This window comes from Phoca vitulina, unplaced genomic scaffold, assembly GCF_004348235.1.
Source record: "Phoca vitulina isolate PV1807 unplaced genomic scaffold, GSC_HSeal_1.0 scaffold42, whole genome shotgun sequence".
Taxonomy (NCBI): domain Eukaryota; kingdom Metazoa; phylum Chordata; class Mammalia; order Carnivora; family Phocidae; genus Phoca; species Phoca vitulina.
In genome coordinates this window covers 6,113,992-6,139,293 of record NW_022589745.1, presented here as the reverse complement: position 1 = coordinate 6,139,293, position 25,302 = coordinate 6,113,992, and the positions used below count along the sequence as shown (strand labels likewise).

Below are 25,302 nucleotides of genomic sequence, written 5' to 3'. Positions count from 1 at the left end.
AAACCAAGAGAAGGTAAGGACCCTGCACTTCGGGGCAAAGTCCGTCTTGTTCACGGTGCGGCCTATCCCCTGGTCTGCGGCAGCCTGCGTACCCAGCGCTGTCCCCGGGGCCGGGCCGGGCTGTGAGTGTTCAGAGCACGAACTGAACCAAGAGCAAAGGTGGAGCTTCAGGCGGTCACAGCCCAGGTTAGCTGCTGAGGAAAGCCGTCCCGCACCTTTTCTTGGACCATAGGAAGTGATCTTTGGCTCAAAGCAGGAGACAGAGGACAGCGTGTGGACAGAGTCCTATCCGGCGGCGGGGCTGTGCTCCCGAGGATTACTCCAGTCAGGAGCGTAGGTTTATGATAAAGAAAAAAATTCAGATTTGGCAATTCCCGCTTGGCTCTATGTCCCAATCTTTGATTCGTTTACAGTATTTAAACCTAGTGTTTGTCCCCATTTTCCTTAAGCCAATGTGATTTTTTCCCCCCAAATCACCCACAGATCCAAAATCTCTGTGCGAACATTGCCTTGTGTTATTAACTCAAGGAGAGAACATTCTGCTCACTATCTGCCGAGGCCATCTTAATGCTTTTCTGGTGGCTGTCAGTGGGAAATTCAAAAGTACGAGGGTATAGAGTCTTTGCATCTGCCATCTGGGGTTAAAATGACCTGTCAAAAATGATTCATTCCAGTTTACTCATATACATATATAGTTGAGATGTAATTCACACACCATACAATCCGGTCCTTTAAAGTGTCTCACACAGTGGTGTTTAGTATATTCATAAAATTGTGCAGTCATCATTACTATTCAATTCCAGAACATTTCCAACATCCTCAAAAAAAATCTCGTACCTATAAGCAGCCACTCTTCATTCTCTCCCCACCAGGCCCTGGCATCTTGGCAACTAATCTAGTTTCTGTCTATGGATTTGCTCTATTTCCTATAATAAAATCCTGTAATATAAGGCCTGTTGTGTCTAGTTGTTTTCACTGAGCATGATAATCTCGTGGTTCTCCTATGATGTAGTGTGTGTCAGCCATTCATTCTTTTTATGGGCGAATAATATTCCATTTTATGGATGTACCACCTTTTATTTGTCCATTCATCAGTTGATGGACATTTGAGTTGCTTCCACTTTTTGACTATTATGAATCTGTTGCTATAAGCATTCCTGTACAAGTTTTTGTGTGGACATATGTTTTCAGTTCTCCTGGGTAGGAACCTTGCCAGAGAATTGCAGGGTCATATGCTAATGATGTTTAACTTTTTGAGGAACTGCCCAACTGGTTTCCAGAGTGGCTGCACCTTGTTACATTCCCACCAACAACGTGTCAGGGCTCCAATCTCTCCTCACCCATCCTTATCAGTGCTTTCCATTGTCCACCTTCTTAGTTTGAGGATCCTAGTGGGTGTGAAGTGGTATCTCATTGTGACTCTCTTTTTTACATCTTTTAAAAAAATGTAAAAAAATTTAATTTAAATTCAATTTAGTTAACATATGTGTATTATTAGTTTCAGGGGTAGAATTTAGTGATTCATCATTTGTATATAATACCCAGTGCTCAACACATCAAGTGCCCTCCTCAATGCCCATCCGCCAGTTACCCCATCCCCCCATCATTGTGATTTTGATTTGCATCTCCCTAATGACTAATGCTATTGAGCATCTTTTCATGTGCTTATTGAACATTTGTATGTCTTCTTTGGAGACAGGTCTATTCAGATCCTCTGCCCATTTTTGAATTGTAAGAGTTCTTTGATATATTCTGGTACTATACCCTTATCAGATACATGATCTGCAAATATCTTCTCCCGTTCTGTGGATTCTCTTTTCATTTTCTTGTTGGTGTCCTTTGTCACACAAGTCTTTAATTTTGATGAAGTACAATTCACTTATTTATTTATTTATTTTGCTTGTTTGTGCTCCTGCTGTCACATGTGAGAAACCATTGCCTGGTCCAAGGTCATGAAGATGTATAGCTATGTTTTCTTCTAAGAGCTTTATAGTTTTAGCTCTTAACTCTTAGATATTTTTATGCTTAAATTATTAGGCTCAGCTGTGGGAACACTTTTTCCATTTTCAAATATTTTTTATTATATAAAAGGAAAAAGTTAAGAAATTAAAATTAAAGACAAAATATATAATTTTACAAAAGAGGAATCAGATTTTCAGATCAATTTTGTAATTTGCTTTATTCATCTAATATATCTGAAACATTTCTCTATGTCACAGTTTTGATTAGAGGCACAATGTTCCATGGTTGGGTACACATGATTTTTTATTTTGAGAGAGAACGAGCACATGAGCAGGGGTAGGGGCAGAGGGAGAGGGAGAGAGAGAATCTCAAGCAGACTTCCCGCTGAGCATGGAGCCCAACACTAGGCTGGATCTCATGACCCTGAGATCATGACCTGAGCCAAAATCAAGACTCGGATGCTCAACTGACTGAGCCACCCAGGTGCCCCTGGATACAGATGATTTGTTTTATTCTTTTATTATTGGTGATTTAGATTATTCTCATCTAAAAAAGTAGAAGTAGTACAGCAGTGAATGTGTGATAATTTCCTTAGAATAAGTTCTCAGAAATAATTTTTGAAGATTTCCAGCATCTTAATAAAGCAAGTATAACTGTGATTCCCTGACAGAAAATATTCTGGAATAAAATGAAGGACAGTTTAACAGGTAAAAAGAACATGAACTTGACACTGCTTTCATTTTGGGAAAGTGCCTTCTTGATCTTGTCCAATAGTCACATATTTTCTTCATGTAATAATACCAATAACCTTTTCTTTGTTACTGCAGTTAAAATGATAATTTTCATCACTGTATAATATTATATTGATTTGATGTGACTTAATTTACTTTGACATCCAGATGTTGAATACTTCAGTTGTGTTCAACATTTAACATATAGAAAACCCCACAGTGAACACATATTTTTTAGAGATTTTATTTATTTATTTTTGTGAGAGGGAGGGAGAGAGAGAGAGAAAGAGCATGAGCGGGGAGTGGGGGGCGGGGAGGGGGTGAGAAGGGCAGAGGGAGAAGCAGACCCCCGCTGAGCAGGGAGCCCGATGCGGGGCTCGATCCCAGGACCCTGGGATCATGACCTGAGCCGAAGGCAGACGCTTAACGACTGAGTCCCAGGCGCCCCTACAGTGTACGTATTTGTGCATATGGCATTTTGGTTCTTCCAAATTGTTTCCTTAGGGCAGGTTCCCAGCAGATTGATTTCTGGGTCAAACGGTTAGAATATTTTGAGAGTATACATATGGTTCCATTGCTTCTGGAAAGGATTGTGACAATTTGCACTGCTTTCAGAAGTGTGTGAGGATCCAGTCACCAGGCAAGCACACCTCCACTCCCACAAATGTTTTTAAATGTTTCTGCAAAGAGTCCAGGTGAATGGTTCTTGAGTCAGGGGAGGGTAAAGTTACCTTCTATTTTATTGCTATTTTTAATTTTTAAATTTAAATTGAAGACTGATTCTTTGTTCTCCATGTGGACTACATATTTCTCACGCATCCCTTCTCAGAGAATGAAGTTTCAAAAATTGTCTTTAATAAAACAGAATAATGAGGCTGTACTGTATTAGAAGGATTGATGCTCGCAGTCTCTGAATCGTGAAATGTTTAAAGTGCATGGAGAGATATGACATAGTTTCCAAGTTCAAAAAAAGTCGTTCTATTTTTTTTCATGCGGTGTTCTTCCAGAGATGAAGATTCTCCCCATTTTATTGTTCTGTAACCATAAACTTGCCACCAGCCACACCCTCCCAACGCCCTGATGGCTATAGATGGCCAATCGTCACCACAAACTTGGGTCTCTGGAGATTTCTGAGTGTGACAAATGTGTCCAGTTTCTCAGTTATTGTGATAAATTCCTTCAGCTGCCTGGGTTCTCATCCCTGAGGGAGTGGATTCACCCAGTGCCTGATGTGCCCACCTCAGCCGTGGTGGAGGGACTCGACACCCAAGACCTTTAATGAGAATCCACTGTTGTCCTGAGAGCTCTTGGTGTCTAGAATGTTCTGTCAGTCATTTCCAATTAAGCTGGCCTTGGGGCAGGTTTGGCCCAGGAGGGTGTTTGTGCTCTGAACCTCAGAAGCAGGAAACCTGCTCTCCCATGGTCACTGTGGGACCCTCCCACCAAGTCAGGGCAGTTTGGTCATGAGAAGGTTTGGTGGGTTTGGAGGAGAAGGAGGAGTCCTGCTCCTGGAGGAACTTTGGGAGAAAGGAAGAGCCTTTCTTAGAAAGTTAATAACAGTGAGGGGCAGCTTCTGCTGTCCGTGGAAGCCTATGAGAACAACCAGCATGTGTTTGGTTCCTGATGTTGCTTCCTTTGGTTGTTGAAACGGCCCAGATCCTCAGCCTCTGTTTGGAGGCGTGTGTAGAGGGCAGTTCCGGCCCCAGGAGTTCGGATTCTAATCAGGTCCTGCAGACCTGACTGAGGAAGAAAGCTTTTCACCTGGAAACACAGAAGTTAGCCCTGCCCTGTGATTGGTTCCCGTGAGAATGGCATCTGTCTGGGAGACAGCAAGTTTCAGGGCTGAGGTGCTGTGTGTGCACCTCCTATCTCTCATCCTGCCTTCCACCTGGGCACCTGTGTCTGTCTGAGTCCAGGCCCTCCCCACTGCCCCAGGTGGACTTGAACTCTGGCTTCCCCAACGTGGTCTGCCTCTGGGAACACTCGTGGCCTTGTTCCGGACTCTCTGAACCTGGCCCTCCCCCAGTGAGGGGGCAGGGAATGGGGTCCTTCCTGGTTCTTCCTCCGGACTGGAAAAGAGCAGGATGTGTTTTCCTACAAACCAGCTCACCTGTGTGCGGATGATGCCTCCGTGGATTCTCCTTAGGTGCAGTGGCCCGAAGACTGAGATGGGCTCCTGGGAAGGCTGCCAGGAGGAGGCAGACACGACATTGCCGGGAGAGTTGACTTGTTCCTGGAGTCGCACCCTCATATCTTGCACATGGCACCGTGGCCCTGGCTGTCTCCCAAATTAGAGCCTGCTGAAACCCCACATCCTGCCGGCGACCCTGTCCTGGGTATGCATGTCTCATGTCACCTCTGCCCACCCCTCCCATTTCTGCTCCCACCCTCCGGGTTCAGGCCTTCATCGGATATTGTATAGGGATTCCCTGCTAAATGAAAGATGTACATTCGTACTTTTTTCATTAACTGAGAGAAAGCAGAAGAGCAGCAAGGGTGGTCCCGCCACGCGCCTTCCCCGGGACCCACACTCCGCGTCTCAGCGTCCAGCCTCCAGAGCTTTGAACTGTGTCTGTGAGCCTCTGTGATTTATCTTGATTTACTTTGTGCGTCTTTTAGCAAGTGTGTTCTAAAGGTATCAGAAAAGCTTAAGAGAGGTGATTCTTGGGGTCTGGGAACGCTCAACAGTTTTTCCATATAAATTAATGGTAATCGCTTCTTTGCTTTACGCCATTTTGGCTTATGGACGTTTTCATGGGAATGCTCAGCTTTCGGATAGCAGGGCAAAGCTGTATCTCCACTGTGTTTTGTGTATTTTATGTTCGTCGTATATAGCATACCCGCCGTGAATTGTAGATTCTTAGGGTGTTGTAGACCCATGGTGAGCTGTGTACTGCGCCCCCCTCGCCCGCCGGTCGCTCCTCCAGGTCCTTACGCTCCTCGGTGTGTGGGCTGTCTCGCTCTGCCAAGAGCAGCTGCGGGTCCTTTCTGGAAACGGGACTAGTGATTACACAGCACGTGGCGGTCACGGACTGCCTTGGTGGACGTGAGCCCATTCTCTTGACCATTGTCCGAGGGAAGTGTGGTTAGCTTCCAAGGTGGCCCGACTGTATGGACCGACTGGAACAGGGTCCCACAGCTCCAGTGAGGCAGGCTGGGGTCCCACCCACTCTTCTGCCACCAGAGCCAGGGGACTCCATGCCCCTGGGAGTCACGGATAGGTCTGCATTCATGGCCCTGATTAGGGAAACAGATTTGTCTCTTTGCCCCTCACTGATCTGCTAATTGTGTTGGTCTTTATGGGCCTGTGGTCGGCCACTGGGGACCTTCCTCTGACCTTGCTTCTCCATGTGGTTTATTTCAATTGATTTTAGTTTAGCTCTGCTGTTCCCAGGCTGGGGGATCCTTGATGGTCCTCCCCAGGCCTTGATAACCTGCCAACGTACTAGGGCACAGGGCTCAAGAAGGGGAGCTTTCTCTGATCCCCCGTCCTGCTGTGCAATGGTTCCCCGCTTGGAGATCGACCCCCCAAACCCCCACCTGCAGCCTCCCTCCAACGCATCGCATGCACAACGGCTGCAGCCTCACTCACCCTCCAGCGCACATCACACACGCTCTTCATGCGCGTGTGCTTGTTCAGAGTCTTCCACACACGTGCTCACACGTGGCCACACACCACGTGACGCATCAGGGCTCATGCGCACATGGTCCGCAGCTTCACACACGCTCCCTTACCTTTTGGCCGCAAATTGGCGTAGGACTTGAGGGTCCCCCAGCCTGTTCCAAGGACAGCCTCTGCCGCCCGGGTCCAGGATCAGCCTCACCGCCCTCTTCTTCATGGCGCATGATTCCCAAGTGCCAGCCGTGTCTCAGGATAGTCAGGTAGTTTTCCTAGGAGTCTGAGGACCGCACGCCCAAGACATCCTTGTCTTCCGGGTGAGGGAGAGAAGGAGAGAAGGAAGGAGGAGAGCGGGCCGCACATGGGCGATGCCGATGGCCTTGAGCAAAATTAACACTTAGTCTCGTGTTTGGGTGGCTGCCCCCCAGCCCTTCACGCCTCCTCTGGTTAATTAGAAGCATTTAATTTCCTTATCCTTACTGAATATTGCAAATTCTGCACATACGACCGCATGTCGTTTGATGAAAGTGTTAGTGTGTGTGTGTGTGTGTGTGTGTGTGTGTGTTTGGTCGTGTGTCAGCATTATTTGGGAGAGTCTAGAGTGTAGGGTGCCTAATGAAAAAGTTCCTGGGGAACACTCTGGAATACTTCTGAGTTCTGGAGTCGTAGTGTGAAAGGTTTACCCCTTTCTCGAGGCTTGTGCTTCACAGTTCTGACTTGGTCTGTGATGAGCTGGAATTGGCCACGGGGCCTAGGATGTGGTTGAGGGCCACTGTCCTATCCCCTCCCTGTCCCCCACCCCTGTCCCATCCCATCCCTCCCCTCCCCCCATTCCGGGGAGTCTGGGGGCTGCAGTGGGAGCTCCTGTTGAGCTAGGGGGTGAGTCAAGCTGAAGACTTGGCCTGGAGAGGAGACGAAGGGCCAGTCCCCAGGGAAGAGGCTGGAGCGGGTCTGCAAGTGGGGCACGGAGCCTGGCATCTGGGCTGCAGCCCCCTGCACGGGGACTGTTCAAGGAGCCAGGAGCACATGGGTGGGTTCTGTGCAGCCCCGGGGCGGAGCGGGGAGGGGCAGTAAGTGGGTGAGTGGGTATCGGGCAGTATCTTCACTGCCAGACCGTGGTCTGCACCGCAGCAGAGGGCTGGACGGAGCCTGTCCCAGGGAAATTCCAGCCCAGAAGCAGGTGCGGGGAGAGGCTGAGGCTCAGCTGGGCCTCCCAGCCTGGGCTGTGTGCGGATGCTCACTGCAGCGTGCTAGAAAAAGGATACTTGGAAACCGCTTGTCCTGGAAAGGATGAGAACTAGCCTCGAAGGCCTCTTGAATCGGCCTGCTGGCCGGACGACTCATCCAGAGCAGATATGGGTGAGGAGGGAAGGGATGCAGGCAAGGGGAAATTTCGGATGTGGGGGGTGAACTTTTCTCAAATAGGACCACGCTTACCAACGCAAGTCTGTTACCCAGGGGGAGCAAGTATGGCACAGTGTCTTGGAAGGGGGGGTGCTGACCACATTGTAAGGGACTCTGGGGACCAGTTCTGGAGCTGCCGCTGGTGTTTCCTCGAGTGTGACCAGTGGGCAGAGCAGGGACTCTTTCTCAGGCCCCCTGGGTCTTCTGATGACAGCTGATGACTCCATGACTTTATGCTTTCTGCTCATTTTCATATTAGTACCCACATGTCCTTCCAAGGCAAACACATTTGTTACGAAGAGAAAAAAAATAAACTACTTGTTATTTACTATTTAATGTTTTTTCTTTTGTATGTGAAAATTCGGTGTGCAGATGGACAAGAATCATTTGAATAAAAGAGAAACATTAATTTTTATTAAGGTATGGGCTGCAGGGCAACTTTAGTCTTGGATGCTTATTTTATTCTTTTATTGTATTGTTGTTTTTTCAGTAAGATAACATCATGAAAAATAAAGATTTATTTATTTATTTATTTATTTATTTATTTATTTTTAAAGATTTTTATTTATTTATTTGAGAGAGAGAGACACAGCGAGAGAGGGAACACAAGCAGGGGGAGTGGGAGAGGGAGAAGCAGGCTTCCTGCAGAGCAGGGAGCCCGATGCGGGGCTCGATCCCAGGACCCTGGGATCATGACCTGAGCCGAAGGCAGATGCCCAACGACTGAGCCACCCAGGCGCCCCAAAGATTTATTTTTATGGTGTGTTTTTTCAAGGGTTTTCACTGGATGGAGAAACAGTTTTCATCAGGTATAGCTATACAGAAAGGAAGAAGCCCACATTATAGCTTGGGCTAAATGACATCTTTTGAAACCTTAAAAAGGGGAAAAGGCCATCATAAGATGTCTCAATGTTTTTGGCGGGTAGACCCACTTTCGGCTCATCTGTGACCCTTGTTTGCAGGACAGAGGCTTCTTGCAGTGAACAAACATGGCCTCCATGTCCTGATGACACCTCTGAGCTCCTGGCTCGGCTGCAGTGTTCTTCTGTGAGGGAAAGAAAGTTAAGGGCGCTTCGGGAAGAGCCGTGGGGCTCTCTGCCCTGCTGCAGGGGAAGTACTGGCCCAGCTTGGCACCCCCTCCATTGGGCCTTGTCCAAGCTCCCGGTTAGGGACCCAGCCCGCGTGGGCACCGCCCAGTGAGTGCATCCTACCAGATGAGTGTCCTCAGAGCTGGCAGGGAACGGAAGTGTGGACACGTTCTGGGCATGGCAGGAACCTGCTCCTAAAGACCTAGCCACATCGTTATTTATTGAGAGGGAAAGGAAAATTTATTATCTCCTCCAAATACAAGGCCATGGCCATTTTTGGTCAAGTGTGCCATGACCTGGGGCCAAGCTTTCCCTGGGGTGGGGTGGGAAGACAGGTGGAAGTGGGCATTGAGGAGGAGAGGAGAAAGACGTGAAACCTGTTCTCCTTTCTCAAGGTGGTGCATCAATCAGGATTTACCGTGGACTAGAACCAGCGCTTGAGCTGGTAGGAGCGAACTTTATTGAGAGATGGGCATGTGTGTGTGTGTGTATTGGTGCTTGCACACGCGTGGGAGACACACAGCCTGTGGCTTCCTCTTTTAAGGACTTTTAATCTACTCTTATAATGGGTTGAGCCACAGATTGCTCAAAAAAGAGATAGAAAACATGGAGGTGATAAATTATGGCTTATCATTTTGCTAGTACTGCCGTAACTGAATATTACAGACTGGGGACTTAAACACAGAGATGTATTGTCTCACACTCCTGAAAGGCTGGAAGTCCACGACCAAGGTGTCATCAGGGTTGGTCTCTCCTGCGGCCTCTCTCCATGTCTTGTAGATGGCCACCTTCTCTCTGTCTCCTCACGTGGTCTGTGCGAGTCTGTGTCCTAATCTCCTCTTACTGTAAGGACACCAGTCATACTGGATTTGGGCCCACTCTGATGACCTCATTTTACCTAAATTACCTCTTGAAAGGTTCTCTCTCCAAATATAGTCCCATTCTGAAGCAGTGGGGTTAGGAATTGGGAGGGGGGGACACAGTTCAGCCCATAACAGTGATTTTAAACCTCTAACATAGAATAATGGACATAGAGCATCTATCATGGTTCCCGGCACAGATGAGATGCCGCTGTGTGTTGTTTCCATTGCTTTCCACTCTGTGCCTTCTACTGCATCTTGGGATAAATTCTCAACGTGGGGCAAGTCTCGATGGACCATAGACCCTGCGGTGGTTTGGGATTTATTTCCTCTGGCCTTCCAATAATTCTCACAGAATTCTCATAGAATTATTGCTTTTTTTTCTCCTTCAGCAGGGTCTGGGTGATGGACCATCAGCCGAGGATGGATTTTTACTGGGCCTTTAGAGCCCTGTGCATATTTTGAACCCCTGCACAAAGTGAGGAAGGCCCAGGGATCATTGAGAAAGCTGTGGAAGGGAAGCCGAGTGGCTGCCGAAGGCTGAAGTCATTCAGAGGCAGAGCCCAGAAGAGAACGCAGGTCTCTTATCACAGGCTCAGAATCCAGTAGTGCGCATGCCCCCTGAGAACTATCAGTCCCACCTTGCTGGCACCTGGTAAGCAGGGAGGCCACCCAGGCATGTGGATGAAGAGAGGCTGTCGCTCAGGATTCAGCCAAGACCCCTCTTCTCGAAGCTCTGTTCCCGTTACATTCTGCTCCCCACCGTCCCCTTCCGCTGACTCTAGGCATCTAATGATGATCTTTTTTTACATGTCTGTCTGTCTGCTAACTGGCTGTCTGCCTCAGGGCCTCCGTGTCTTTGGGAAATTTGCACATCACAGTACCTGCCCAGCTGGGCACCATGGCCCTGGACTCCATATGGATCGTCTATCAGACTGTAACCCCCCGAATGCAGGAAAAGAGTTGGGATTCTGTTTCCTGTGGGTGATTCCTAGCATGTGGCTAGGCATAGAGGAAGCTTTCTATATGCTTTTTGAATACATGAATGAATGGATTTCAGCATGGGATTGTGGATGTGGGCGAAACCTAATGCTCCTTTCTTCTGAGAAGTGCAGAAATCTGCAATGTCCCTGACTCCTTGAATACTGTCTGGGATGAGGTGCCCACTCACCAAGTAACGATTTCCCTACTGGGAAATATGGGCACTTAAAACATTTTTTTTTTTAAAGATTTATTTACCCATTGAGAGAGAGAGAGAAAGAGCAGGGGGGAGGGGCAGAGGGAGAAGAGAATCTTAAGCAGGCTCTGAGCTGAGCACAGAGCCTGATGTGGGGCTCAATCCCATGACCCCAGGACCATGACTCCAGCCAAAACCAAGAGTCGGATGCCAACCGATTGCGCCACCACTCAGGCGCCCCTTAAAACAATTTTTTATAGCTGCTGAACTCTGGCTCCTTCTCTTTTATCCCGTGCTCTTAATTCTGGGCAGGACTTTGGAGGTCTCTCATCCAGGGTTTTCCAGAAGAAAGAAAGAAAGTGCCTTACAGGTGGGGCAGTGGGGTGGAGTAGTCAAAGATCATTTGAAAAACCCAATGCACTGTTATATATTTTGAAATTTGGAAAATGAGAGAAAACTATTATTTTAATGATAAAAACTGTTAACAATAAAGGGATGAGAAATTATGAGGGGAGGAACGAAGTCGGGGGAGGAGGTGGTGATCAGGCATGAGGTGGAAACAGATTTCTCAAAATTTACCTGGTTATATTGTTTTGAGTTTCGAACCACATGAATGTTATCATCCAGGTGGAGTGAAGATTTAAATGTTAAAAGGATAAGCAGGACAAACAAAACAAAAGAGACGAGTCCTGTACTATTGGGAGGAGAAGACACAATGATTCCAAAGGCCATCCCCCACCCAATTTCTTCTGCTCGCCAAAAGGGGTTGCCTTTTGATGAAGGTTAGCGGACACTTGGGTGACTGGCACCCTCTCTCTTGGGGAAGAACGGGAAGCCCAGAGAGGTGGTGTTCAGTCCAGTTACTAGGCAAATCAACGCCATTTCTCCTCTTTTCAGATGCCCGTGTGTAGAGGGATTTAGTAGAAAACGCTTTGGCCCGAAAATGAAGTTGGGGGGTGTTGGTGGACCCCTCCACTTGCATTCTCGCGAGTTACTACCTTGGAGCTGACATCAGGCCTAGGTGTCTGCCCCTCACTATGGAGAGAAACATTTGAAAATTGCACTTCTCAACTTCTCTGAACCTAGGCGTACTTTACAAAATGAAAAACCAGTAACTTGGGAATATGTGAAAAGATGCTCCTCTTCACTAACTCATAAATGCAAATCAGATCGAGATGCCCTTTCTTTACCAATTACGTTGGCCACGATGAGACAGTTTGGCCATCCATCTGCAATATTGAGAAGGTTGTGGAGAAATAGGGTTCCCAAACACTCGTGTAAATTGTCCGGATTTCATTTTATTTGGTGGCAATTTTACATTAAATATCAGCATCACAAGTGCATATATTTTGAGGCTTCCATTTCTAATTCTGGGGATTTATCCTGCAAATAGACTCTGGCAATGCGAGCAAAGATAGGTGAGCAAGGTTGTTCCCTTACAGCAAGATTCGTAATGTGATAAACTAGAAGCTTGGTCGGTAAATTATGATCCATCATATAACAGAGTATTATACTGCCCTTGAAATGAGTAAGGCACATTTTGTATGGAAAATATGATGCGGTATGTTATTTGATTTAAACAAAAAGACAAAAACTTGTGATGATGATATACATCTATTCTTTGCAAAGAGGTATCTGTATGTGTTTGTGTTGGCGAAACATTTCTGGATGGATTTATAGAAAACTATATAGGCAGTGGTTACATCTGGGGAGCGTGGGGCTCTGTGAAATGGGTGGGAAGTTCCCTGGAGATTGTATAATCTTTTGTAGTGACCAAATTTGTTCACTGTGGGCGCATAAGATTTTCCTTTTAAAAAGGCAGCCCTGGGCGCCTGGGTGGCTCAGTCAGTTAAGCATCTGCCTTCGGCTCAGGTCATGATCCCAGGGTCCTTGGATCGAGCCCCGCATCGGGCTCTCTGCTCCGCGGGAAGCCTGCTTCTCCCTGTCCCTGTACCCCTTCCCCTGCTCGGGCTCTCTCTCTCTCATGCTCTCTCGCTCTCAAATGAATAAATAAAATCTTTCAAAAAAAAAAAAAAGGCAGCTCCTCCCGCCAACAAAACTCTAACCCCTCATAAGCCCTTGTGAAAATCAGGTTGGATAACTCAATTCTCAATTCCATAAACTTTTATATGCACTGATAATGTTCCAGCCACTGGCTAATGTATGTAAAAATTGCTTCACAAACTGTTAACCACCATAAAAACTGAGAGCAAACGATTTATTTCAGATAGTATGGCTAATTGACCAAATATTTATAAGAACCAGCTTCCATTTATAAGAAGGAACCTTCCAGAACATCAAGACTCATTACAAATAAACAGTCATGGTTATTTTATTAAGTGCTGGATTTTCACAATACAGAATTACAACGTTCAAAAGTACACACATAACAACTCCCTCCAAATCCTTCCAGAAAGCCAGCAAGCAGCGTGAAGAAACTGTAGGAGCTGGGAGAGACGGTACCTGTCACAAGGCCTGTGATGGGGGGGAGGCGAGGGAGAGAGAAGGCCATGAGGCCACCATCTGAAGAGCATGGGACAGGCATCCTTTCTCAGGGGAGCCATCCTACCACTTTCACTCTTTGACTCATCCGTACTGTGACCTCTCGGCGTGCAGATGTTTAAAGATGTTGTAAGCGTTCTGTTATTCCATTAGATAATGTCTCTCTGAGCACCGGCCACCTCCGACTGCAGTCCTGGGTAGCGATGCCTTACATCTCCCCGAGCACTCCCCGTGTACTGACGCTAGCAGGCAGGTCTCCTTAGCTTAGATTTGTACTGGAGCCAACTGGCCTGACGGCTTCATGTGAGAGCTTCTTCTTGGGTTGTAGGAAATGGGCTATGGCGTGTGTCCTAATGATCCTACGAGGCTGTGACTGGTGCATATTTCAACCTCATCTCCCAGAGCAGTGTGACTCAACAGATCAATGAACCAGCTCTCCCATGACTATTCCAAGAAGGTAGGGGAGGATGCGGCTTCCTAGAGGCTAAAAGGCACTACCCAGCCCTTCGGGATTTTGCACCGCTCTCCTCCCCCCCTTCCTTGCAGGAAGCAGTGTGTGTGGCCCAGATGCAGGAGGGCTACTGAGATCCGTCTCACCAGGCGATGGTCTCTGTAGGGAGACAGGCCTGGAGGTGCGTGGCCTGGGCTCAAGTCCCAGCTCTGGTGCTTACTGCTACTAACACCCAGGGTGGTCCATGCGGCCTCTCCGTGCCTTAGTTTTCCACGTGCGAAATGGGAGTAACAACAGTGAGATCACCCAGTGGCTAGGATAAGCAGAGGGCTCACACTTGCACCCCCTTCCCATGAAGTGGTTGTTAGATGGGAGAGAGGATAAAGGGGGCCTGGAGGCTAGCGGGGGGCCTGAGCATCTTTCTGCCTCTCTCCTTCTAGAGTCCTATTTGGGGTTGCAAGATCGTTCTGGCTGAAGTGTTTTGGAGGCTTTTGACTTGAGGGCCTGTGGGACTCCACGGGGGCTCTGGGAAAGCCAGTGGAGTCAGTGTGGGTCCTGGGGTGGCCTGCTCAAGGCCAGGGGCTCTGAGGGGAGGGGCACGAGGCCGCGGGCAGGTGCACCTGGCTTCTGATGGGGCTTTGCCATTGACTAGCGGCTTCTCTGGGCTCTGGTTTCCAAATCTGGAAAATGTGGTGACCTTACACCAAGTTGGCTCAAGGCTTAGAGAGATTAGGCATTTAGTGCAGTGTGCCAAACTGGTATTTATTAGGGAGCTCTTGGCCATACTACTGGAACTGGGAGAGAGGGGAGCAGCTCAGGACTAAAGCCTGGCTTGGGGGAGGGAACCAGAGGACCCGAGGGCTTCCCGGATTGTTTCCCGGGCCCTGCAGCACCCAGGCTTGCTGCAAAGCCCTGCCACAGTTCCGTGGCCCCCAGAGTCAGGGCCTACGATGGAGCGCAGGCCGCTTCGGTGCCATTTGTCACTGCAGCCCACCTTGAGTGAGACAAGGAGCTGGGACCGAGGGGACATGCTGGATCGGGGAGTACAGGGGGCTTGTGCCGTGGAGCTGCCGCTGGTTCTATCCCGCCTGGTGTCCTTCTCACAAGCAGAGTTTTTAGGGGAAAGCCAGGTTCCCCAGCCCCCACACGGGGGAAGGGCCCACCCCCCAGGACGGCCTGTGGGGGGAGGGGAAGCAGAAGTTGGACAGCTCACTTCCTCCCCTCCCTGGTGCACACTCAGCACGCTGTACTCCTTTGGGTCTTGACTGGGTTCAGCCCAGAGTAAAGCCAACAGCCCCAGAGGGTGAAATGTGCCCTTCCAGCTGGGCTGGGCGGATGTCTGGGGTTGTCTGGGGTTCACACCTGGGCCCCCAGCCCTGGGAGGAGACAGTGCTTCCGGGTGCCTTGCTGTGGCCAGGGACAGGAGGGAACTTGGGACTCAAGTGCATTCCTCCTTTAGAATCCAGAACCCATCAGTCCGCCATAAGCCCACCCTCTGCTCTCAAATCTCATTGTTCTCATTTTAAAGCAAATTTGGGTAAAATTGACAAGTTTTTTGATCTTCCAAATTCCAGTCTTTGGGTTTAATTGCAAACCTACCCCAAATTTGGGGTGGGTTTAAGATTTGTAGCGTGCTTGTCTTGAGCTCTTCTACGCCCTGTCTTGGTTTGACATGAGCTGGTCGGGACCAGGACCACCTTCCCTGCCCTTGTGGGATCCGGCCCCTGGCTGGCACCACCCACTTCTGTCTGGAAGTGACTGGCTGCTCCCCCTGCCCCCACCATGCCCAGGTCTGTCTCTGCCCTCCAGGCACCCCCCCCCCTTGCTGCAGCCCCCTCTCTACCAGGGGGCAAATTTGAGTTCAACTTTAGGAAGAGGCAGGCAAAGCCGAGCTGAACATCCATATGGAGGATGAGCCATTTCACCCAGGCTTCCCTTCTGGTCCCTGGCCTCTGAGAGCTGTCAACCCCTTTCTTGGAGCCCAGCCTCGTTTCCTGCTCTTCCAGCAGCTGAGGGCCTGGCTCCTGTTGTGAGCCCAGAGCTGTGTTGAAGAAGGGGATGTGGGAATACCATATGATCTTGCTCATATGTGGAATTTAAGAAACAAAACAAACAAGCAAAGGGAAAAAGGGAAAGAGACAAACCAAGAAACAGACTCTTAATTACAGAGAACAATCTGATGGTTACCAGAGGGGAGGTGGGTGGAGGTTTGGGTTAACTAGGTGATGAGGATGAAGGCGGGTACTTGTTGTGATGAACACTGGGTGATGTATGGAAGTGTTGAGTCATCACTATATTGTACACTTGAAACATAACACTGGGATAATAAAAATAAAGTTACGCTTACAAAAAAATAAAATCTAATTCCTCCCCAAAAAAAGAAAAAATAAGGAAAAGAGGGAAAAAAGAGAAGAGGTATGAGAACAGACATCGTGAGGAGAAGCTTCTAGAAGTGCCCAGTGCTATCTCTGGGGGACCAAGTTCTACACTCAGTAGCGAGGAATGTAATCACTTACAGGCCCCTTCAACACAGTGACCTTTCCTTCTGTCTCTGAGCAGGATGACTTCTCAAATGTCAACATCTGCTATTGTCACCTAGCACTGTGCATGTCAGGTCACTTACAGCCAACTTAGAAGTGGAAATTTCAGACATTTCTGTGTGGTTTGTATAATACTAATAAAAAAGGATCCTAAAACAAAATGCAAAAGGCCCCAGAAAACCCAAACTTTCACAGATCCCCAAACCCGGTTGTGCTTCTCCTTCGTCGGGAAAGCTGGACACCATTCTCAGTACTGTACAGACTCATTTAATCCCTTCCAACAACCCTATCAGGCAGGTAATATTATTATCCTCATTTATTTTTATTTTTTATGAACAGTTTCATTGAGATATGATTCGCATCCTATAATCCACTGCTTCTTGGTATATGACATTATTATTAACTTTGTAAAATTGTGATAAAACATACATAACATAAAAATGCCCATTTAACCCATTTTAAGCATACAATTCAATGACGTTAATTCCATTTACACTGTTGTGCAGCTGCCACCACTCTTTCCCAAACTTTTCACCCCCCCCAAACAGAAATTGTGTAAGTGTTAAGCATATTATCCCCATTTCATAGATGGGAAAACCGAGGCACAGAAAGGTAAGGACATTCGTCCGAAGTTACACAACAAACACGTGGCGGAGCCAGGGTTTGACACAGGTAATTTGGGTCCAGAGCTTGTGTTCTTCATATCCACCCTGCCCTGGGTATCCAATAGCCGCGGATGTGCGCTGAGAGCCCATAGGTGCTCGTGCGTTTCTTCAGTCCTTACCGGAGGTCTGCGAAATAGTGATTACTGCCCCTATTTTACAGCTGAAAAAACTGACGCACGGGGAATTTGCCTAAGCACAACCACAGTGCATGGCAGGCAGAGTTGGAACGTGGGTCCCCCTGACCTCGAGGTTCGCACTCTTCCCACCTGGCGGCACACCTTTCACAGCGTCTCGTGGCTTTCCTGCCGCTCTGCCTAGCACCCACGCACATTAGGGGCACCAAAGGCCAGCTGAGCTGCCCTTCAAGACTGCAGTGGGGAGGGGAGGCTGGCGGTTCCCAGGAGCACTCAGCGAGTCCTGCAGATAGAGGGCAATTCGTGTCAGGGTGGAGGAAACTTCATCCCAAAGGCAGGGCCCGGGTTCCTCTTCTAGGTCATGAGAGTCCACAGGCAAAGGCGTAGGGTGAAGCTGGAATTGCTTGTAGGGTTAAGGGATGCAAGTCCTCTCTCATTCCATTCCACAGATAGTCCTTAAGGACCTCCCAGTGTTCCGCGGTAAGGAGGCCATATAGTCTGATCAGTCGGATTAGAGGTTTGCACAAATTGCGAGGGTGGGGTGGGGTTTTGGGGGACGTGGAGGTGGGGTGGTGAAAAGAGAGAAAGATTATATCCGGACCCAGGAATAATGAAAGGCCTCATCTAAAAAAGTCTTGAGCAATGAAATGGACTTAAAAAGAGGTGATTTTGACAGTTGCAGGAGATGCCGGGAGGCTGGAACGGGAAGGTGCACGGAGGAGCGGGAACCGCGCGCGGAGGCGTCCTGGACCCGGCTGGGAAGCTTAACCCGGAGGAGGACCCGGGCGGGGCTGCGCGCGGTGCGTGCGGTGGGCGGGGCCTGCCGGAGCTCCGCCCCCGGCCCGGGGGCCGCAGCCTCCTCCCTGGAGCGGTGGTTTTCGGGGCCGCCGCGGAACCTGTGCCTGCTGCCGCGCTCAAGACGACGCGACCTGTTTTTTGAGCCAGCGGGAAGTGCTGGCGCAGGTGGTCTCGAGTGCGTGTTCCTCTTTGCCTCTGATGTCTGGAAGGGGAATTCAGCAGCAAGGACTCCTGTCTGGAGCTCTGACCCCAACTTCCTCAATCCAGGCTCTAGAGAGGCGCCCGTAGCTGAGCCCCGGGGTCCCGCGGGCCGCGCACTCTCTCTCCCTTTCCCTGCTCTGCGCCCCAGCCCGCGCTCCGGCCAGGGCGGACGTCCCTCCGTGCCCGCGCCGGCGCTTGTCCCTGTCCCGACCTGGGCTGGCCATCACCCTGCATTGGGGCGGATAGTCACAAGTCTCTCCCCTCTGAGACCGCTTCTGTTTTAAGACTGCGCATCGCGAGGCGTTCAGTAAGTGTTATGGAATGAATAGTGAGTATGTGATGCCCCCGTGCCTCCGCCAGCCAGGCAGAGCGCCCCCTCCTCCCAGCGCCCCCTCTCCCCATGGCCACGACCAGGTGGCAGCACAACCCTCAGGGTGCTTCTCTGAGGCAGGAGCGGTGCCCCCTCCCACCTGGGGGCCCAGCTGCTTGTCTCCCTGTAGGCCCCGGGCCGCAAGGTGGCCACATCTCAGGTGTGCTTCCCCTATCCTCAGGCATTCCTATCCCCATGCTGGGTGAGGCCTCAGGTGGAGGAAGAATCAGGAACACTGCAGAGGACTCTTCCTACAGGTTTGGGCGGGGCTGGGGGAGTTGGGGGCTTGCTCTGAACCCCAAGACTGCGCTGGCCCCAGCTTCTCCGTGTTCCTCGCCTGGGTAGCCTACTCCCTGCCCTCTGAACGCGAGCAGGTGGTCACCGATGGAATCTGTGATTGGGACAGTGCCCTGTCTCTCAGGCTTGTGGAAAGCAGCTTCTTTGACTTCTTAACCTTCCCGGAAAATGGCCCCAATTTTCTGGCAGAAGGAAGGAGGATCTGGTTCTCAGAACATTCCCACTTCTTCTCCTCGCAGATGCCACTCACTCAGTTGCATCTGAAGCCTGGGGCATCTGTGGTCAGCACTGGCTGAGGCCCGTGGTCCCAGCCCTGGCTTTCAGCGGCTCTGTGCGGACCTGCCTGCTCTCTCATGCCTGTCCTATGTCAAGGATGGCCCCTGCCCCCACTCAGAGGCAGGTCAGGAAGGCCTGTGAGGGCCCTGGGGGCTTCCTGAGGAGCTCTGTTATACTGTAAATGGCATCCCCGCTGCTTGGTCCCAGGACCCAGCTCCCTTGGGCCCCCCCGTGGGGGGGGGCTGACCAACTGCTGCCCCTCTTTCTGCCACTGTGCCCTTTCTCTGTGTGGCCTCTCTGGCCAGGCCTGCTGAGCAGGGAAGCACGAAGAGGCTAAGGGCAGGAGGAGGCTGGGGCCTTGCCACCTCTGGCCAGTGGCTCTCTGGGTCTGGGACCACATGTGACTAAGGAGGATGAGTGTCAGTGGATTCATTTGGTGTCAGAAAAAGCAGGCGCTCTGGCCCTTTTCCGGAGGTGGTGGGACCCTCTCTCCGTCTTCCCTCCAGCAGTGCCCCTGGCCGTGGTGTTCTCCACGCTTCCCACCAGGGTGTCCTCATTCTAGAGGGCCGTCGGGAGCTCTCATGGAACCCTGGGTTGGACGGTGTCCCAGGGACCCCGGTGCACTTCATCTGAGCCCTTTGTGCAAACACCGCCCCTGGCAGGCGGTGTCCACGGGGGAGCTGCCGAGGCACCTGGGCTCTGTCACGAGTCCCCAGCAAGACGCAGGCCCTTGTTTCTGTATCCGGCTGCCTGCGGGCTGTGCCGACATTGTCACGCGGCTGCGTGACCCTCACGGGCTGTGTTTGCGTCTTCTGACACCGCATCTAGCACCGAGCACACTGCACACGTTCCGGCTGCTCAGCAAGCGGGTGTCCCTTCCTCCGGCTGCTGCCCGTCAGTCCTCTCGCCAGCCTGGGTGCTGGGCCGTGACCGGGCTTCCGTTACTCTGTCTGTTTAAGGGCTGCTCAGTCCGCCCAGCACGCTCCCTCTGCTTGAAGAGCTGAGTTCCCCGAGCATCTCTCACAGACCCCTCTCACCTCCTCTTCTGCCCCTCCTGGCTTTCCCATCACAAAGGGCTGCCCCAGCTCCTCACGCACACACACAGGTGCTGCAGTTTCCAGAAGGATCCTGGGGCGCGAAGAACCCACCCAGCAGGCAGTCTGCCCCACCACCCTGCTGGCCATTTCCTGGCCTCCCTGGGCCTTCTTTCCGCATGCACAGCTCTTGGGAACCCCTGCTCTTCCCTGTCAGAGGGGGAGGGCCTCACTCCCCCCACCTCAGTGACCCCAGGACAGCTTTGTTCCCCCTGCCTCAGCAGCTCTCCCCACCTCCAGCAGGGTCAGCAGATTCTCCTCTGCCCGTTGGGCCCCCGGCTCCGGGCCACATGATCCGGGGCCCCGTCACAGCTACGCAACTCTGTTCTGCTGCAACCTATGACCTTGTTCTCTAAGGCCTTAAGGTTTTTCTCATTTGCCCCAGAGTTACCTAAAGGGCTGAAGGGCGGTGGGCAGCCCCCACCCCCCGAGGGTCAGGGCATGATCTGGTAGCAGAAGGTTCCTTCAAGGGAACGTCATGAAAAATTTCTGATTTTCATATGGTCACAGAGCAAAACGAAACTGTAGTTGCTTCGTACGGTATCCCACGAATCCAGTGGATTGTTATATTCTCTTATGAAAAATGTCTGACAGTGCCTCGAGGGGTAAGATTAGAGCATGTGTTGGGGGGCGTGATGGGTGCCTCTTGTCACGGGATGTGCCAGATCGCATGCCGCCCTTTCCCCCACCTACCCCAGTTCCCGGAACGCTGAGACTCATTGGAAGTCACAACTGCGTGTTCTCGTGCCTGCTTCGGCAGCACACCTACTAAGCTTGGGACAATACAGAGAAGATTAGCATGGCCCCTGCACAAGGATGACGTGCAAATTCACAAAGTGTTCCGTATTTAAAAGATAATAAAGTCACAATTGTTTTTTCTTTTCAAGTCTGTTGAGAAGGTGCAGAGTTTTGCCTTCCGAGCGTGGATGCTGGATCCAGTGTAATCATGCGCTCGTTATATAAGTACAATTTCTTGAGCACCTACTCTCTGCCGGGCACCCTGCTAGGTGGTCTGTGGGGAGTGAAATGAACAGGGCAGAGACACAGACGACCCTCACCCTCTTTGATGTCAGTTTAAATCCCAAATCTGCCATTTACCGTGTAACCTTGGGCAGTTCAGTGAATGTTTCTGAGCTTCAGTGCTGTTATCTATCAAATGAGGTTGGGACTTCCCGCCTTTCGCACTTGCCTGACATATAGCAGGTGCTCAATAAATGGCCACTATTTTTCTTCCAGGCCATGGGGTGTCCTCTTTCTTCTTACATGGAAATTGCCCGTTGGCTCTGGAGTCAGCTGGCTGTCCTGAGCTTTTGAGTCCCTTGGAAGGATTCTGGGGAGTTGGCCGATTGGCTGCAGGTACTTGCCAGGCTGGTGGCCATGCGGAGTGACCCGGAGTTGGAGTTGTAGCTACGTCCTGTTCTCATTTCTGTTCCTCTGTGTGCTTTGTAATTGGGCCACTCTTTCAGTCAGCTAGAGCCGCTAATGACCTTGAGAAAGGATCCCAGCCCTGAATATAGAATCCTGCTCTTTTGAAGTCACCCACTTTCTTTGTGGGTCTCGACGTGTGTGTGTGTTTTCCCTCGTGGGCATGCCTTCCCTTCCGCTTTGATGTTGCCTCGGTAACAACAGGGTTCAGAATTATTAATTCCTACTGCGCAGTGAGGTGCAGTTTTATTACACAGAAAGGGGGAAAATATAATTGCTGTCTTGAGTAATCATTTTCTGAAGGCTGCGAGCATAACCTTTCATTAATATTTCATTTGCGGCCAGGGTGGGTAACTGGGATAGGCCTAAAAATATTGTTGTCCCCTATGCATGGAGAGATCACGAGCTGGGGGACCTGGGGCCAGTGTGTGCTCTACAGTTGTGTGCAATTATTTCTAAAATTAAAGATGTTTAACCCATTAGCCCGTAAGAAAGTGGAGGAGAGGTTTATAGCGACACAGCTCTTTACTGAGTAGGGTAAAGGTGCAAATCCCAGGCAGAACCCATCTCAGCCCCTCCACTGGGGAAGCCATGTCACCGGCCCCTGCAATGGATTTGGGGCATGGGGTCTGGGGGGCCAGTGGCTCCCTAGTCAAAGCCGAGCTCCCGGGTCATGGGGATGGACATTCACAGGTCACTTGGTTGAAGGATGCCATGGGAAATGCTGTGGTCTTTGATGTTCTCTGGAGTGAGGCCCTTGAAGTGTTCAAAGTGTCTCTAGGGAGAGGGCCGAAGGCTGATTCCCGGACTGGGAACCCAGGAGACTCTGCTCGTGGGGCAGGGAGGCAGGCCACTGGGGAGGTGGGGAGCAGAGCCTTTGGTGACTAACAGCGATTCTGGATTCTGATGAGCTTCCTTCCCAGTCCTGGGGAGTCCGGCTGGGTGGGGACCCAGGGCTGTCTCCTGGGGGGGGGTGACTAAAGGCCCCACTTTTCATATCCTCATGCTATTTCACAGACATGAGCCCATCTGACTATGGGAACAGCCTCCTGAGACCTGTGGGAATGTGGTGACATCAGCCGTTACCCCACTGGCTGGTCAACTTTATCTCATGGGATCCTCTGACAACCCTCGAGGAAAGAGATGCTCCCTTACAGAGGAGGAGGCTGGGACTTCCGGCTCAAGTTACTGATTCCCGAGGTCACCTGGCCCAGGTGAGCTGGGATTAGTCAGTGGCCTGCCTGGGTGCAGGTGACCGTGGATCCTGGCACGGGTGTGTGCTGCTCAGCGGCTGGTGACCATGGCGGGCGGATGTGTGAGGCCCACTGCATCGTGTGCTTTTGCCCGCCAGGCCTCCCTTCCTGTTTGCATCTGCAGGGGTCCCGACTCCTAACCCAGGGCGCATCCACGTGAAGGGAAAGATCGCTAAACCGTATAAGCACCATGGGGATTTTTAAGAATATCCCTGCTCAACCCCGGAGTTGCTGTGTTTCTGTGTTCTTGGGCTTCCTGTGTTTTCCTAGAAAAATAAGTAAAAAACATTGGCCAGTAGGTTTATTGCCATATATCATTAGTGACAAAGGGGGTTGTCTTAGTTATTAATCATCTGGGGATTTCTAGACGTGCTCACATTTGTGCCCAAAGACGTGGTGTTGTCAGGGGTTCTCTCTTCGGGAGAAAGGCCACAGGGTGGAGAAGCCCTGAGACTGAGTTGGAGGCCGTGGGGGAGGCTGGAGAGAGACGCATGGGGACTTAAGGAGCAGCTGTGAGATTCAGTGTTTCTTTTTCTCAGGACCTGGAGCAGGGAGGAAGATGGCAGGACAGAGGCTGAGGGTGACCCCTCCTTGCCAGGCGCTCTCTGGTGGTCTCGTGTGACCTGCTGGCTGGGTGTCCTGTTCTACACACAGGGAAATGGAAGTCCTCACACAAAACAACACCCGGGTGCCAGGTGAGTGCACAGAGCAGGATTTGAACCCAGGTCCTGTCCTCGCCAGCCCAGGGGAGAGCTGACCCAGCAGAACAAAGCAGTGGCCCCGGCCTCTCCTTCCGCCTGACACATCCATCGTCCTCCCTTCGTTCCATGCTTCTGTGACTCTGCTCCTGCCAGATCCATACCCGCTAAGAAAACCACTTCTGAAGAGGTTTCAACAGGGACTGCATTTTGTTTATTTTCCCCTTACTCATTCCATTTCCCAAACAGTATAAGGTATTGCTTACAGAAAGCTTGAGTTTTCTTCCCTGATCCCATGCCCCGAAGTGATTGCAGCTCAGGACCTGGTGTGCGGGGCACCAGACTTTGTTTCTAGGCAAATAGGAACCTCTAAAGATATGGGTAGATATCTACACACGGAGAACTTTTCATTTATACAGAATGAGTACCTATAAGCAGAGTTATTATAGCAATACTTATAAAAGCCAAAGACTGGAAAAACCTGCAATAAAATCGCCGGAGTAGGGGTTCAGTTGGATCTATGAAACAGCCCTCAATGGAATAATTGTGTGGCTGTTCAGAAAAGAACCGTCCACGTACAGCCATGAGAGCTGCTTACAATATGTCATTAAATAAAAAAGTGAAGGACCGATCATATGCATCATGTGGACACACTTAAGTTCCGTGGCAGCCTCACACAGATGCACCGCCGGCGAGGGCAGCCCCCGCAGATGCTGCCGAGAATTCTCTGTGCGGCTTTGACAGCAGCAAGAAGCTAAGCTGCCTGTGACGCTGGGACGCCTCCAGAGAGCCATGGCCACCCCAGAGGAAGTTCCTTGCTGCCATGTGCAGGGGAAGTCCTGTGGTAAATGCTCCGGCAGGGGTGGGGGGAGGGGCTGCAGGCAGGGGAGACTGTGATGACCCCAATTTTGAACTGAAGCCTTCCTGGGGGGCAGCGCCTCAGAACTGTTCAAATGATTGCACCGACGCACTTCATTTCTACACAGGCAGAAACCCAGGCCCAGAGAGGGAAGGTGATGTGTCTGAGGTCACACAGCAAGGTCATGGTGGGGCTTAGCAGGCTCCCCAGGACCCTCTGGGCAGGACTCTGGAGCCTGTACCGGGGTGGGGGTGGACTGGGGCTGCGCCAGCCTCCGCACGTGCCTGTTCTCTTCTCCTTAGGGTCATCTCAACTTTCCTTTCCCTCTCTCTTCTTCCTCCTTCTGCCTGCAACCCCCTCAGTTTGGTCTACACACCCCCTGTCAGAGTTGACGAACTTGGGGCAACTTGGTGAAAACCCTGGGTGAGAATCTCGTTTGATGCATTCTCCTTGGAACCCTTGGATGTCCCTGGTATGTGCTGTGTGCACGTGTGTGTGTGCACGAGTGGTGTGGGTGCTGGCTGCCCGTGTGTGTGTGGTGCAGGCGTGTGTGTGGTTCGTGTGCAGGTGTGGTGTGTGCATTCATGTGAGTGTGCACGTGTGTGTGAGCACAAGTGTGTGTGTGGTGCAGGCGTGTGTGTGGTTCGTGTGCATGTGTGGCGTGTGCATTCGTGTGAGTGTGCACGTGTGTGTGAGCATGAGTGGTGTCTGTGGTGCAGGCGTGTGTGTGGTGCGTGTGCATGTGTGGCGTGTGCATTCGTGTGAGTGTGCACGTGTGTGTGTGCACGAGTGGTGTGGGTGCTGGCTGCCCGTGTGTGTGTGGTGCAGGCGTGTGTGTGGTTCGTGTGCAGGTGTGGCGTGTGCATTCGTGTGAGTGTGCACGTGTGTGTGAGCACAA

The 25,302-nt window shown here is 50.8% G+C and overlaps 1 long non-coding RNA gene and 1 other non-coding gene across 4 annotated transcripts in view; both read left to right on the top strand.

The window, feature by feature from the left end:
• Positions 1–17,982: 17,982 nt before the first annotated feature.
• LOC116648189 overlaps positions 17,983–25,302 on the top strand; it is a 55,338-nt gene continuing 48,018 nt past the window's right edge. Inside the window, exons 1-3 of one of the 3 annotated variants that reach the window (XR_004302462.1) lie at positions 17,983–18,106; positions 22,612–22,808; positions 23,387–24,389. This is a non-coding gene — a long non-coding RNA (uncharacterized LOC116648189). Of the gene's footprint in view, positions 18,440–22,611; positions 22,809–23,386; positions 24,390–25,302 lie in introns of all 3 variants that reach the window. The other 2 variants (XR_004302461.1, XR_004302460.1) reach the window with 2 other exon arrangements.
• On the top strand, positions 20,914–21,020 carry LOC116648301. Its single transcript, XR_004302495.1, has one exon. It is a non-coding gene; the product is annotated as a U6 spliceosomal RNA (small nuclear RNA).